Source organism: Mus pahari, chromosome 8 (genome assembly GCF_900095145.1).
Source record: "Mus pahari chromosome 8, PAHARI_EIJ_v1.1, whole genome shotgun sequence".
NCBI classification, from domain to species: domain Eukaryota; kingdom Metazoa; phylum Chordata; class Mammalia; order Rodentia; family Muridae; genus Mus; species Mus pahari.
Window position 1 is genome coordinate 52,284,720 of NC_034597.1, and position 7,811 is coordinate 52,292,530.

The following is a 7,811-nucleotide window of genomic DNA, read 5'->3' on the forward strand; positions in this document are numbered from 1 at the left end:
GGAGGTGGGGGGAGATGCTATGGTACTGTATGGGTGGGACACGGAGGTGGGGGGAGATGCTATGGTACTGTGGGGGTGGGACACGGAGGTGGGGGGAGATGCTATGGTACTGTATGGGTGGGACACAGAGGTGGGGGGAGATGCTATGGTACTGTGTGGGAGTGAGGCAGGTTAGGAAAGAAGAAGCGGCCTGTGCTGAGTGGTTAAGGAAATGTAGCAGGAACTGTCACATCTAAATGTGGATTTTATGCTCCAAGTTGATGGGCTTTGATTTCAGAGTCAGGCTCAATGGGAGCAAGCAAGAGTCTGGAGTGAGGAGACCATGTGAGGCTGTCCACATAGTGGCCTTGAGTTGCACTAAGCTATACTGTGAGGTATGGAGGGTGGACATCTTGCCCACAGCATACCTTGGCCGGGAGAGGCCTGTAACAGTACTTTTGACTCCTTCTTTGGGTTCTTATATCTAACACCCTTCTCCATGCCCCAACACTAGGCAGATGAGAAAGAGGGCTGGAGGAGCAGGGGGCGTAGACCTTTCAGACGCCTTCCTCCTGATTAGGTGCTTTCAGCTCCTTGGGGCAAGTTTGATCTTCACTGTCAGGGTAACCAGTTTCATCTCATCACTTTGCTCACAACCACCTGAGAAGCTGCAGTAACAGGAACCAGCAGCAGGGGGAGCAGCAACAGCATTCGGAGAGCAGCAGCAGGGAGAGAGGCAGCAGGGGAGAAGCAGGGGGAGGGGAAGCAGCAGCAGGGGGAGCAGCCCCACCCCACCCCCACAGGCCCCCTCCAGGCTCTCACATTAGACCCACTCAAGAGTCCCCAGAATACCAAACATAAACTATCTGCAGCTGGCAAAAATCACGCCCCTCCTAGAGCACGAGACAAATCATAGCAGCTGTGGACAGGCTGAGGCAGCCCTACGTCCCACACCTGGGATTAAAACACATAACATAACTGTTTTTTTTTTGTTTTGTTTTGTTTTTAAGAAACCAAAATTCTCACTACAGAGACCTTCCTCCCAGGGGAATAAACAAAGTTCCGTGGGAACAGGTTCAAATGCAGAACAACCAAACAATTGTCCACTTTGCAGAGGAATACAGTATTTTTGCAAGGCTTGTAGCTAGTAAATGAGAGAGCGGGGGTTTGAAGTCCCAAGCCCATATGGTCAGTAAGTCTGTTACACTCAATTTGGAGAATTACTCAGGACTTATGAGTCCTCTTGAGGAACGTCCTTTACAGACTTTTGTTACAGAGACTGCTAGATGATGTCACATTACAGGTTTGTCCCTTCCTGGTCCCTTTTTATTCAAGCCAGGCCCAAGACTGTGTTCAAGTGAACAAATAGGAGAAGAGGCAGATGTGACCAGACAGGGAACATTAGCACCCTTGAGATGATAACCATGCTGTTATGTAAAATTCTTAATGTGTGTACATTAACAGTATGTTTGGAAGAAAAACATGCAGATTTTGTTAAGGAAACAGTGGTGACATAAGACTTAGGAGACCGCTAATGACTCATGGATTTGTAGTAAGAATTGATTGAAACTCTGCCATCCTGAAGTGACATGGCAGTCAATCAGTTTCTCTTTAATGCAATGTTTCTAACCATGTGCTGTATTGCTATTTAGACTGTCACTTCAATACCTCGGGCTTTCGTGGAAAAAGCCCTTGAGGTCTAAATTTATGAAACCGAATGTGCTGACTTCAGCATGTCCTGGGCACACGAGAAACAGACAAGAAATAATAATAATAATGGATTCTGAGAAGCAATGCAAAGTCAGCAGCCAGAGAGACGTGTGCAGACAGTATGTTTATGAGGAAGAGAAAGCGGAAGTCTCTTGCTGGTTCAGACCAGACGCAGTGTGAAGTGGTTACTATCCCATCAGCAGCACACCTTAGGAAACCTAAGCCTTATGTCACCACTGTTTCCTTAACAAGCCATGAGTTTCTTTCACCTCGATGGGTGTCTCAGTCAGGGTTTCTACTCCTGCACAAAGCACCATGACCAAGAAGCAAGTTGGGGAAGAAAAGGTTTATTCATCTTACACTTCCACATTGCTGTTCATCACCAAAGGAAGTCAGGACAGGAACTCACACGGGGCAGGAACCTGAAGGCAGAAGCTGATGCAGAGGCCGTGGAGGGGTGCTGCTTACTGGATTGCTTCCCTTGGCTTGCTCGGCTTGCTTCTTATAGAACCCAGGACTACCAGCCCAAGGATGGCACCACCCACAGTGGGCTAGGTCCTCCCCCCTTGATCACTGGTTGACATTGAATACGTTATTTAACCTCCACCCCAGGCTTCTGAACTTCTAAAAAACTCCGAGGATTTTTCCTTTATGGAGACAAACATTACCACCTCTCTGTAACCACAGCTTTTGCTTTGCCATGCAATGTTTTACATATTTTCAAACTGCTGTCCCAGGGATAAAAATGTGAGTAGATTGGGTACTTAATTGTACCCGAAATGATAGTAAAATTTCAGAAGACTATAATCAGCCACAATTGCTGACACTGGAGAAGGAAAAGAGAATTTGATTTTGATCTTGACGCTAAGGAATCATCAAAACATGCACAAGAATCGCAGAGGAAGCGGGGAATCGTAGTCAGTGCTCTAACCACGAGTCAGCAGATTTGAATGGCATAAAGCAAAACTAAAATGAACTTGAGCAGGTACCATGAAAATATATATTAATAAAGGTCCTTTAAAAATGACTCCTGGGAACAGCTCCCTACAGACTGTAAGGGGTGAACTCAATTATACCAAAGAGATTTCTTCCCTTAATAAAATGTTGCCACGCTAAGATGTATGAAAACTTGCCTTTGAAAATTCTGAACTTAGAAGCTCTCATATCTTATCAAATAGAATAGAGAAGCATTTGAAGTTTGTTGTATTTGGAATCCCACTTGCATTTATAATACGATGTCTAAATCTCAAAGAGGCATTTTCATTTCCAAAGAGAAAGATTCATGAACAGTAGCCATCACAGAAGTCGGTACTGGTTTCTGTAGAATGTTACCAGAATAGGCCAGAAGCATCCTTCCGAGTTCTCATTGGTTGCCTAGGATCCTCAGCTTCTCTCTTCCTTCTGCCTGTATAATTATGCATGAAACATTGAAATAAGATTCTTCAATTGTCAAATTGAGAAGGGTCATGTGTATAATTTACTCATTTGCAAATCTCAGTTGAAGAACAACCGTGTGTCAGAATCCAAGATGCAGAAATAGATAACCACGTATCTTATCTTCATGAACCTGTAATCTAAGCCAGAGACTAATCTCCAGGTTTACAATAGTCTTAAGAGGAGATCTAAGGCCAGCTCCTGAGGAACTGTCCCAGTGGGTGAGCGAGACTTTCTCCTTCCACCATGGCCAAGCTCAAACATGAAGCTGGAGGCCAGGGGTGCTTCCTGATCTCCAGTGTTGACTGCTCTCCACTTACTGAAGATCCCTTCATGTTCCTGTACCCACACACAGTCTCAAGAGCACAAAAACAATGTTAGCACAAAAGGAAATGCACTGAAAAGTGGTCACCAGCCTACTCCTTGCTCCTACCAGGGACATATTGGAAATGCTACCTCCAGACAGCTACATCATGGAGGACAGATGAGGCTGCCTTCCAAAGTGGCACAATAAATTAACATTGTATGTCAACACGATCCATAACAGTTACTGTCTTACGATATCTAGTTTTTGTCTAGCTACAATGATTGGAAATGAAGTCTACTCCCAATCAAATTCCATGAAAACTTTCAGTCTACATATTTTAATGTTCTTGGCTATGAAACCTTTTCCAGTGTGGCCTCCTCTGTGTTCACCTGTCTACAGACCAACCTCAGAAAGTCTCCTCGAAAGTCTTCATTCTCTGAGTGCCCTGCAACTTATAAACATAAATTGTTCCCCCTCACAATGTAGTTCGCTGAGAGGAGAAGCCTTTAGAGGCAAAGGTGAAAGTTCAGCAGAGACATTCAGACAATAACTATCTAGCAATGTCAAAGGCTGCCCAAAGCAATCCATGCATGATGATTTGAATAGGTTGGCTCCCACGGATGCATACGTTTGAATGCTTGGCCCACAGGGAGTGCACTAGTAGTAGGAATGGCCTTATTGGAGTAGGTATGGCTTTGTTGGAGGAAGTATGTCACTGTGGAGGTGGCCTTTGAGGATTTATATATATGCTCAATTTCTGCCCAATGTTGAAGATAGTCTCCTCCTGGCTGTCGGCTGAAGACAGACCCAATCTGTTGCCTTCAAATCAAGATGTAGAACTCTCAGGTCTGACGACAACATGTCTGCCTGCACTGATACCATGCTTCCTGCCATGATGATAATAGAATGAGCCTCTGAAACTGTAAGCCAGCCCCAGTTAAATGTTGTCCTTTATAAGAGTTGCCATGGTCACATTGTCTCTTCATAGCAATGGAGACCCTACTAAGACACCATATCTGCCTTTCTCGTTCATCTCTCCAGCAGGTTTCTCAACTTGAAACACAGCTTCTTTGCACTTTCTGATGGAATTCAGGGGTGTCCAGGTGCTTCTCATAGAATGGTGGCAGGTCTTCCCTGAGACCCTGATTCCCAAGCCTCCCTGAACTGAGCATGCCATTTATTTCCTATTATTCTCATATGATTACTTGAGAGTTGCAGACCGAACCTCTGATAAAAGGAAATCAAGCTTAATGAAAAGGAAGAGGAGGGGAAGAGAAGGAGGAGGAGGAGGAGGAGGAGGAGGAGAAGGAGAAGGAGGAGGAGGAGGAGGAGGAGGAGGAGGAGGAGGAGGAGAAGGAGAAGGAGAAGGAGAAGAGCCAACATGTAAAGTTAATTGCATCTAAAACTCATGCCACCCTTTTATGATGGTAATTACATCTTTCTTTTATTCTTTTCCTCCTGCTTTTCTTTATAGTTCTTTAATGCTGAGTTTTCCAGTTAAGAGCCTCTTTCTTACCTGCTCTTCTGATTAAATTTCTTTTTAATATTCATGACCAGCACTGGCTTCTTAAAAAAAAAAAAAAAAGACAGTTAGTATTCTCAACCATTTTCTTGGGTGAGCATGGCTGTTACCATGCCATCACTGCCTGGCTTTAGTTAAGATTCTTAAACACTTCAACCTCCCTTCTAACACACCAACCAGAGATGGGAGAAAAAAGAAGATTAATAGGAAAAGGGAGTTGTGGGCCTGTTTAGAAGTTGTTACTTTGGAAAGAGATGTGGTGGGCTGTGTTAGGGTAATTAGGAAGAGTGTGGCCGGGCAGTGACAGTGCACGCCTTTAATCCCAGCACTCGGGAGGCAGAGGCAGGTGGATTTCTGAGCTCAAGGCCAGCCTGGTCTACAGCGTGAGTAGACCACGCAGTGAGTTCCAGGACAGCCAGGGCTACACAGAGAAACCCTGTCTCGAAAGAAAAAAAAAGTAGTTACTTGGAGAGACTCCACTCTTCTTTACCAGGATACCAGCAGTCCAGTCCAGTAGCAAACACCAAACGTGAATCAGTAGTGGCAGCATAATCCATCAGAAACAGCAAGACTCGGCTGAATCGGCAGAAGTAGCCAGAATCAGCTGGAATACCACCACGAGAAGTTCTTTGGCATGTTGCTCTCTACAAAGTGAAGACCAGAGAAGACCGGGAAGTGTTGCACAGCATAACAATGCAAGAGCAGCCTCTCACTCTTTGTAGGGTTCTATTTATATTCGTTCTAAACATCTTGTGCCCTCTCAAGTGTCTGTTTTCAGAAACATCACACTCTTTCTCACAAGAAAGCGTCCAGAAAAGCATCATGTGACACAACTGAGTTGGTTTTTCGAGACAGGGTTTCTCCGTATAGCCCTGGCTGTCCTGGAACTCACTTTGTAGACCAGGCTGGCCTCAAACTCAGAAATCTGCCTGCTTCTACCTCCTGAGTGCTGGGATTAAAGGCATGTGCCACCAGCAACTGAGTTGTTAAAGAAACCAGAAATTTATTTTCCAGTTTATCTGCTGATAACGCATGAGTGCTGACACACTGGTGGATACAGCAAAGAGTCTCAGATATGACAAGATGGCCACTTTCTATGAAGTCAGGTCTCTCACAAGCACTGACACACTTCTGGCTTTTCCTGAGCCCCATCAAAATCAGGGTTACTATACCAGGTATCATACAAGCATACCAACAAGTTCTGTAACTGGGTCTTTACATCTGTAAGACACCTGCTTTATAACTTTTACTAGCTCTTCCAGTCCCCACAAGCAACCACTGACATCTTTGTTATGACAGCAGTGGTCCAAGAGTGAAAATTATGAAAATTGTCCGAATTGCATTAAGGTACTGTAGCTGGTAAAGAAGGTGATCGATAATATTATCCCAGCCTTTGAAATGGTCTAAAAAATGAATACAGGCCAATGAACGAGCCATGTTCACTGCTGAGGACACTGGAGTGGAGAACTCACAGAATTATTGCCCATGGTCTCCTAGCCATGTAAAGTCTTCCATGGCTGCATCTGGTTCTGCACGAAGATTTCAGAGGCCAGTTTTCCCCGGAGTGAACTACAGCATGTGTCTGTGCCTGGAACCAAAACTCTAAAAAAACGTAAAGATTTCGAAAAACCAAAAAATAAAAAAATAAAAAAAAAAGAAAAGTAAAGATTTCTTGCTCTCGTGAGTAATTTCCACTCTCATCATTCAGATCTGTAGAGTATATCTAACACTCCTGCCTAAACCCATGCTTGCCTGCAAGGTAGTGCCCAACTATCTTGGTTGACTACATCTGCCTAGTAGTTTCTGGATCCTCAAACATGCTCACAAATCGTTCTGTCACTGCCGGAAGCCATTTGAGTTGGTCAACAAGTGGGGTTGTTTTTCCTCTCAAAGCATGAGGGATATCATAGAACCATTTTTGCATACAGCAAGAGCTAAGTCTACCATGTTGGCATCACTAAGAAGATCCATTTTTTTCTCATAACCATTCTTTTTCATTATATGTCTTTTCCACAGAGAGGCACTTCAGGAGTGGGAAAGCCACAGGCCAATCTAGAAAGTGAGCGTTGTGAGTGGTCAAGCCCTAGATTGGGAGTCGTGGCTGGACAGGTCAGGGAACTGTCTTGTCAACCCACAGTGACCAGCCTGCAGCTCTGTCCAGGAAGATACCTAGGGCTGATGTGACAAGGTAGCTGCCCCCATATTGAGATAGCTGCCCCTGCTAGGTGCTGGCACCTCATCATGCCACAGATGCTGCACAGAAACTTTATGGGTGTGTCTTTGTTGGCTACAGATGTCAGGAGAATTGCCTCTGGAAAGGCTCCAAGAGCACACATGGTGCACAGTGGGCCTCGAGACATACTTAGGACCTTTTCACAAAGGCAGGTGAAAGAAAAGAAAGTATCTCAATTAGGAACCAATTTGTGACAATTAATTAGTGATGCCTTGTCTTTCAGTCCCATTACTATCATTCTCTCAGATGAAGAAAAACCATAAGATCTTTTAGCAAGAGATGGTGTCTTAGTTATTTTTCTATTGCTGTGATGAGGCACCATGAACAAGGCAGCTTATAGAAGAAAGCATTTAATTGGGGCTTGCTTACGGTTTCAGAGGGTGAGTCTATGATCATCGTGGAGGGGAGTGTGACCACAGGTAGACAGGCAGGCATAGAACTGGAACACTAGCAGAGAGCCTACATCCTGTTCCACATGGCTGAGGCAGAATATTGAGAGTGAGCCTGGAATGAGCTTTTAAAAACTCAAAGCCCCCAGCCCCACCCCAGTGACACATCTCCTCTAACAAGGCCACACCTCTGAATCCTTCCTAAATAATTCTACCAACTGGAGACTAATCATTCAA

General features: G+C 44.7%; 1 pseudogene; it reads right to left on the bottom strand.

Annotated features, from left to right (window-relative positions):
- Positions 1 to 5,413: 5,413 nt before the first annotated feature.
- LOC110325095 lies at positions 5,414 to 7,581 on the bottom strand (annotated as a pseudogene).
- Between the last annotated feature and the right edge of the window lie 230 nt (positions 7,582 to 7,811).